Source organism: Gossypium hirsutum, chromosome A01, assembly GCF_007990345.1.
Source record: "Gossypium hirsutum isolate 1008001.06 chromosome A01, Gossypium_hirsutum_v2.1, whole genome shotgun sequence".
NCBI classification, from domain to species: Eukaryota; Viridiplantae; Streptophyta; class Magnoliopsida; order Malvales; family Malvaceae; genus Gossypium; species Gossypium hirsutum.
The window spans coordinates 30,165,253-30,173,817 of record NC_053424.1 but is presented as its reverse complement, the minus strand read 5'-3'; the positions used below and the strand labels follow the sequence as shown (position 1 = coordinate 30,173,817).

At 36.9% G+C, this 8,565-nt stretch overlaps 2 non-coding genes across 2 annotated transcripts; both read left to right on the top strand.

Moving 5' to 3' along the window:
- Positions 1 to 625: 625 nt before the first annotated feature.
- Positions 626 to 732, top strand: LOC121207761 (small nucleolar RNA R71). Its single transcript, XR_005902872.1, has one exon. It is a non-coding gene; the product is annotated as a small nucleolar RNA R71 (small nucleolar RNA).
- Positions 733 to 3,616: 2,884 nt separating this feature from the next.
- On the top strand, positions 3,617 to 3,723 carry LOC121206660 (small nucleolar RNA R71). Its single transcript, XR_005901769.1, has one exon. It is a non-coding gene; the product is annotated as a small nucleolar RNA R71 (small nucleolar RNA).
- The last annotated feature ends 4,842 nt before the right edge of the window (positions 3,724 to 8,565 follow it).

The window sequence follows — 8,565 nt, the reverse complement described above, 5'->3', positions numbered from 1 at the left end:
TAGTCCCTAATTTCAATTTAAACACTTTATGCATAAAATTTCTTCACAAAATTTTCACACAATCATGCAATCATATCATAGACCTCAAAATAATCATAAAATCATTATTTCTATCTCAGATTTTGTGGTCACAAAACCACCATTCCGACTAGGCCCAAAATTAGGATATTACAAATTTGGGTGGTTCCTCCAACCTGCATTATAAGTATTACTGTATGAGTTATTTTGAGATCTAAAGTTATTGTTACCCATATAGTTGACTTGTTCCTCTTCAGTTGTGGGATTGAAGGATTGATATTCTGTATGCACACCTCTTCCACTTGAGTCACACCTCATTATTAGATGTATCTGCGTAGAACCAAGTAAACCATCAATCTTTTTATAGAGAAGTTCTACCTGATTTGACAGCATAGTAACTAAGTTGACGTTATAAACTCTGGATGTTTTTGTTGGCTTAGTCCTCATGACTTGCCACTGATAGTTATTCAGTGACATTTCTTCAATGAATTCATAAGCCTCTTCAGGTGTTTTGTTGTTGATGGTTCCGCCAGCAGCTGTGTCAACCATTTGCCGAGTCGAGGGATGCAGACCATTATGGAATGTTTGTACTTGCAGCCAAAGCGGTAACCCATGGTGAGGGCACCTTCTCAGTAAGTCCTTGTATCTCTCCCATGCATCGTAAAGTGTTTCTACATCCATCTGCACAAAAGAAGAGATATCATTACGTAATTTAGCCATTTTAGCTGGCGGAAAATATTTTAGTAAAAATTTCTCGGTCATTTGTTCCCAAGTAGTAATTGACCCTCGTGGTAATGAGTTCAACCACTGTTTAGCTTTGTTCTTCAATGAAAAAGGAAATAACCGAAGACGAATGGCATTATTAGAAATGCCATTGATTTTAAATGTATCGCAAAATTTCAGAAAGTTTGCTAAGTGAGCGTTGGGATCTTCATCTTGCAAACCGTCAAACTGAACAAACTGCTGTATCATCTGAATAGTGTTAGGTTTTAATTCAAAAGTATTTGCAGCTACAGTAGGTCTAACTATGCTAGATTCAGTTCCTGTTAAAGAAGGTTTAGCATAATCATACATAGTGCGTGGAGCAGGATTTTGATTAGCCGCAATTGCAGGAGGTAGCTGATTGCCTTGGTTTTTAGCCATCTTGTCGGTTGGAGGTTGAGTATCATCTTCTTGCTTGTTCTCTATGTATCTTAAGCTGCACCTTATTTCTCTTTGGTTTCTACGAACTGTGCGATCGATTTCTTCGTCAAAAAGTAATGGTCCCGACGGGTTTCTTCTAGTCATAAACTATAAAAACCTGTCAAGAGAAAGAAAAAGTCAATTAATAAATAATAATAAAATTAAATTAAATTGCAAGAAAAATAAATGGCTAAAGTAATAAAAATTGAGCGTTCCTAATATCTTCGTTCTCCGCCAATGGTGCTAAAAACTTGATCGCGTGATTCGTAATAAGTAATAAATATTTATAATGAAGATCAAACCTAGACTAACTATTATCACGACGAAAAGGGAAGTGCACCTATCGAACAATAGTATAGTAATGGCAAGGCCTGGATATCGTACCCAAGGGAACCAAAAGTACTAGTAATAACTATCTTTTTATTTTTAAACCTAGAAATAAAGAGGGGTTGTTTATTAAACTAATTAACTAAACTAATTATTAAAATAAAGTAAAGAGAAAATTTGGAAAAAAGACTTGAAGAAAGTAATTGATAAAGACGACACCCAAGGAGGAATCCACCTAGATTTCACTTGTTATCTGACTCTGAACCAGATGATTTATTCACTTAATTTGATCCGTGAGACTCCCTAACCTATATTATTATCTCTTTCGAGACTAATAATGTCTAACCCTCAGTTGAATTAATCAAAATCTCTTTCTTAATTAAAACCCCTAGGGAAGCAGTAAATCGATCTATGGACTCCCATATTAGGTTTCACCTTAATCAGGCAAAATCTCATAACCCTATTTCTAGGTGTTCGATCAACTCCGCTTAATTATGCCAAATCTACTTTTAGACAGGGACTTTTGCTCCTCTGCATAAGCACATCAAATCATGAATCAATACCTAGAATATTAACTCAAGCATTAAGAACACATAATTAAGAACAAATCAAGTATTTATCATACAGTTCAGATAATAATAACAAGATCCATCACAGGTTTCAACCCCCTTAGGTATCTAAGGGGTTTAGTTCATAATAAAATAAGAGTACATCTCAAAAGTATGAAAATAACAAAACATAAAGAAAACTCTAAAACCCCTAAAGGAATTCTGAGAGAGTTCTTTAGTCTTGGAGTAGCTCCGGCTTTTGGGATGGATTGTCTAGCTTCCTTCAAGTAATTCCCGGTGTGTGGTTCTGTACTCCAGAAAAGTTCTGGAGGAGAGCCCCCCTCTAAGTCATACTTAGAGTGTTTGTATAGGCTTTGGATTGGCTTTCTTCCACCCTAAGCATCCTTTTCCGTGTAAAATACAACTCCTTGAAAAAGGGACAAGCCCGTATGCCATGGCCGTGTGATGTGATTGCCAGGCCGTGTTTGATCCGTTAAATTGCATACGGCTGTGTGGGTCAATGGCCAGACCGTGTGAATTGTGAAAGCCTTGGTCGAAACCCTCGAAAGACACGGGCGTGTGAGCTGCCCGTGTGGCAAGGCTTAGGTCGTGTCATCTTTTCGATTTGGTTCGTTTTGTCCCTTTTTTGCTCGTTTTTTACTCCTTTTGACTCTTGGTGCTCTCCTGAGTACAAAAAATGAAATAACCAAATTAAGAGACCAAAATCCACAAATCTAGTAATAAACATCCATAAATATGCTAAGTATTTAGGGTAAAAATATGTATAATTTGGTGTTTATCGACTAGTAATCGCGTTGCGTTGCTCCCTTGGGTTAGATTTTGTGTTGCTTGGCAAGCTACCCTGTGGTCGTTTGGAAATTAACTTGGAAAGCTGTCCAATCTAAGTCTCGAGCCCCTAGATTGATGCTTGTTGATCCTTCAGTACTGTCTCGGTATTCTGAAAACAAGTTTCTGACACCGATATAAACTTTGAGAGCATCTCTTCAAGGTTCGGCTTCTTTTCCTATTAGTAGGGTGGTTGTTGGTAGCCTGGAGGTGGTCTTTGATTTCCTTGGCCTCCCCATGAGAAATTTGGGTGGTTCCTCCAACCTACATTGTAAGTGTTACTATATGGATTGTTTTGAGATCCAAGATTACTACCCATGTAATTTAACTGCTCGTTATCCATGTTGTGACCATAAGGTTGGTATTCTGAATTGCTTGATCCACCTCCACTTGCTTCGCACTGCATTACTGGGTGAACCTGTGAAGAACTAAGAAAACCATTAATTTTCTTATTCAAAAGTTCTACCTGATTAGAGAGCATAGTGACCAAATCGACGTTATAAATGCCGACTATTTTCTTTGGCTTTGTCCTCATGACTTGCCATTGATAGTTATTTAGTGACATCTCCTCTATAAATTCATAGGCATCTTCAGGTATTTTATTATTGATGGTTTCGCCAACAGCTGCGTCCACCATTTGTCGAGTCGAAGGGTTTAGGCCATTATGAAAGGTTTGAACCTGTAGCCAGAGTGGTAACCCATGGTGAGGGCATCTTCACAAAAGGTCTTTGTATCTCTCCTATGCATCGTAGAGTGTTTCTAAATCCATCTGCACAAAAGAAGAGGTATCATTACGTAATTTAGTTGTTTTAGCCGGTGAAAAATATTTAAGTAAAAACTTTTCGGTCATTTGTTCCCAAGTAGTAATTGACCCTCTTGGTAACGAGTTCAACCACTATTTAGCTTTGTTCTTTAATCAAAAGGGAAAAAACCAAAGACATATGGCATCATCAGAAACGCCATTGATTTTAAATGTATCGCATAGTTCCAAAAAGTTTGCCAAGTGAGCATTGGGATCTTCATCCTGCAAACCATCAAACTGAAAAAATTGTTGTATCCCTTGAATTGTGTTACATTTCAGTTCAAAAATATTTACAGCTACAACAAGTCTAACTATGCTCGATTCAGTTCCTATTAAAGAAGGTTTAGCATAATCATACATAGTGCGCGAAGGAGGATTTTGATTAACAGCAATCGCAGGAGGTAGCGGATTTTCTTGGTTCTCAGCCATCTCCTCAGTGGTGCTTGAAGTATCTTCCTCTTGCTCTTCTGTGTAACGTAACCTTAGCCTTATTGCTCTTTGGTTTCTGCGAACTGTGTGATCGATCTCACTATAAAAAAAGCAATGGTTCTAATGGGTTTCTTCTAGTCATAAACTATAAGAACCTATGAAAAAAAGGGAAAAAGAAGAATTAGTAATAAAAATTAGAATAAAATTTAAATTGCAGTAAAAGTAAATGGCTAAAGTAATAAAAATCGAGTGTTCCTAATATCTTAGTTCCCTGACAACGGCTCCAAAAAACTTGATACGTGATATTCGTCATAGGTTTTAAATATTTATAATGAATCATTCTTAAAACTAACTATTATCACGATGAAGGTAAGTGTACCTATCGAATAGTAGTATAGCTTTAGCAAGACCAGATTCTCGAATCCAAAGGAACTAAAAGTACTAGTAATGACTGTCTTTCTACTATCTAGCCTAAGAATAATGGGGGTTGTTTTAACTAACTAATTAACTAAACTAAGAATTCACAGAAAATAGAATTGGTGAATTACTTTTGGAAAAACGATTGAATTAAGACAATACCTACGGAAAAATCCACCTAGACTTCACTTGTTATTTGACTCTGAATCAGACGATTTATTTATTCGACTTGATCCGTAGAAATACCTAAGTTATATTATTATCCCTCTCGAGACTAACAACGTCTAACCCTAGGTTGAATAATTGAAATCTATTTCTAATTAACTCCCTAGGGTTGCATTAACTCGATCTATGGATCCCCTTATGAGGTTTCACCCTAATCTGGCAAAATCTTGTCACCCTATCTCTAGGCGTGCAACCAAATCTGCTCAATTATGACAAATGTACTCTTAGACAGGGTCTATTCCTCCTCTGAATAAGAGCTTAACTTGAATCAATATCCTAGAATATCAAAACAATAATTAAGAACACATAATTAAGAACAAGTCAAATATTTATCATACAATTCAGATAATAATAACAAGATCTGTCTTAGGTTTCATTCCCCTTAGGTATTTAGGGGTTTTAGTTCATAATTAAAAAGGTAAACATCTCAGAAGAATAATGAATACAAAACATAAAGAAAAACCCAAAACTCCTAAAGGGAAATTGAGGGTAGATCTTCAGTCTTGATGATAAATCCAGCTTCTGAGATGGATCAATCGGATTTCCTTGAGCAGTTCCCTACCTCCTTCTTTGTGCCCCCCTTTTCCTCCTCTTTTAGGGTGTATTTATAGGCTTTGGAATGCCTAAGAATCCTTAAAATTGGCCTTTTCCGAATTGGACTCAACTTGGGCTCAACAGGGACACGCCCGTATGCGATTACTTCAGGTCGTGGACAAGCCTGTTAAAAGAGTCACGGGCATGTGGTCCACCCATGTGAGTCGTGCTTCGATTCTGCCAAATTGACACAGCCATGTGGTTTGCCCATGTGAGGAGGTCCAGGCCATGTTAATTTCGTACATTGGCCTATTTTCTCTGTTTTTGGCCTGTTTCTCTTTCCTTTCACTCTCTTATGCTTACTTAAGTATAAAATATGAAATTAAGGTATTAAGAGCATCTAATTCACCAATTTTAAGGAAAAATCATCCATAAAATATGCTAAGCATGGGATAGAAATATGTATAAATTACAGTTTATCACCCTATAAGCATCAAAACCATAACATTTTATACCAAATTCTCAACCATTTCATAACCAAATCATGCACCATTCATGCCATTATATTATCAACAAATTCCGTTCTCAATTCACCAACCAAATCATACACCATTCAATCTCATGACCAAAACTTACCACTTTTTCAAATAAACATATACCAATACTTACCAAAATGACCAATTCCTATAGCCATTCAAAACACATCATATTGATCATATTGCATCACATATTTCATACCAAGAACTCATTCATATACACAACCATAATCAAGCCAAATCACATGACTAGATAAATATATCACAAAACATAATCAAAGTACTTCTAGCCTATACATGCCATACTTCAATATATCCATTTTCAAAAGGTACCAAAAAGAAGTTCGATAGTGTGGTGATGATCCTCAATGATCCTCGAGCAACCGATAGCTACGATATCTATAAAACAGTTGAAAAACACACAAAGTAAGTTTCCAAAAGCTTAGTAAGCCATATACAAATAAACTTATCATGCAAAACATGAAAACATCATCAAATTACATATATTCAATGACCAAATACTATCTCAAATCACATAGTTCATATACATTTCACATATTCCCAATTCATTTACACATATAGCATATTTTCTCATACTTATAGCAACTATCATCACTTGTACATATACTTACCTTCTATTCTCAAAATAGTATACATTTCAAACGTACCTGAATCGGATACACATCTCATATAATCATTTGTTTCTCAAAATATCCGTTGAATCATTCAGAATCAATAAGGATACTCGGATAACTCAGAAATCTCAATGCCAACGTTTCAGACATGGTTTTACATGTATTCAAATATCGATGCCACTGTCCCGGGTAGGGTCTTACACGAAATCAAATATGATGCCAATGTCCTAGACGTGGTCTTACATGTAAGTCATAAGTCGATGCCAACATCATAGACGTGGTTTCACAAAAAATATTCCTATGGTTCATACGGGGCTTTTCGGACGTCAGAACTTTGTCGATACTTTCTCGGATATCTCATGCTCAATTCATATAGTCATTCCTCAATGTTCAATAACATATAAAATTAATAATTCAATTTAAAAAACATTTATTTGTATATCACTTACCCCGTACGGTATGAATAGAAACGAATAGCTATTCGACAACATTTGACTTTCTCCGATCTAATTCCAGTTTCTTTGGTCTTTTATCTATATAAATTCAAATTTAATTCTTTTATTCACCAAATCATTCAAATCAATCCAAAAACACATATTTAGGCATTTTATGTAACGCCCCAATTTTTGGGTTTTCTGTGTTTCTGTGATTTTTAAAATTTGTGTGTGTTCTAGTTGGTTAAAATATATATTTTAGTAGGTTAGTGGACCTTTGAAAGGCCCAAACTTAAGTTAAATCTGTGGTAGTCTTCAGAATTTTAATTTTATGAACAGGTGATGCAATTGGCGTTTGGGCTTTTAAGAGTAAAGGGGTAAAAGATGACACAAAAAGGAGTGTGGTGTAGTGGCAAGGTGGCGCCACTTAGGGGACAAGGAAGTGACGCCATAGAGGAAGCAAGGGGTCCAAGGTTTAAGTCTTGGCTCTTGCAATATATTTTGGGTTTTCTTTTCAATAAATCTAGAAGCAAGTAGGTGGGCTTTAAAGTTTAATGTGTTGGATTTATGACACAAATGAGTTGATGGCCTAGTGGTGGTGGCGTGAGTTGGCATGTGAGAGGACTTTGGTTCAAATCCCTTGGCACGCAAAGGTTAATTATTTTGCTATGTTGGGACGGCAAGAGTTGGTGTTGGTTTTAAACTCTGGTGATGGAGGGATCCCACATCGGGAAGCTAACATAAGAGTAGATGGAGAGCTGGCTTTAAATAGAGCAAACCATGAGGAGAGTAGGCATACCCTTCTTGGCTGATCCCTTTCTTGTGACGTGCTCGTTTGGGTTGGGCATCAGCTAAGAGTGTTTGGAGCGCGGATTAACTGCAGTCTCCTAACAGGTGGGTATTTCTCATTACTTTAGCAGTAGGACGGCTATTTCGGGCCACGATGGGCTAAAATGGGCCATGTGGTCCCAATGGGTCCGTAGGCCCCAGTGGATAAGTTGTAGAATTACTAAAATACCCCTGTAGGGTAGGACTACCGATTTACCCTTGGAGGGTAAAATGACTATTTTGCCCCTCGTGCGTAAATGACTAACTTGTGTGATGATTGGGTTAGTTGACGTGGATTTATGTTAGTTATCGTTAATTCGTAAGTCTAATGTGTTAGTGATCGATTGTAGGATTATCGCGTGGGAGATATCATCATCAATCGTCATCAACTAGGTGTGTAAACGACACCCTCCCTTAGACTGAATCGATAAAAGCTGAAATACCGAAACATTGGTATTTTGTGAACTCGCGAGCGTGCGAGCGCTTGTGAGATAGTTGTTAATGAATATGGTGCATTTGGATGATTAGAGTGCAGAGTGTGCATTTTCGTGCACAACGGTATTTTTGGGCTTAATGGGCCGAAAATGGGCCAATGGGCCAATGGGCCCACTTTGATAAAAAGACAAGGTAAGTACTTTTGATTACTCGGTAAACATTAGAATAAGCATGAAACCTTAGAAATAGGTAATAATTACTAAAATACCCTTATGCATGCAAATTTACGATTTTACCCCTAGGGTTATTTTTTCTGAAAAGCATGATGTTCTGTTTCTGTATACGTATGCCATGACATATTATTTCTGT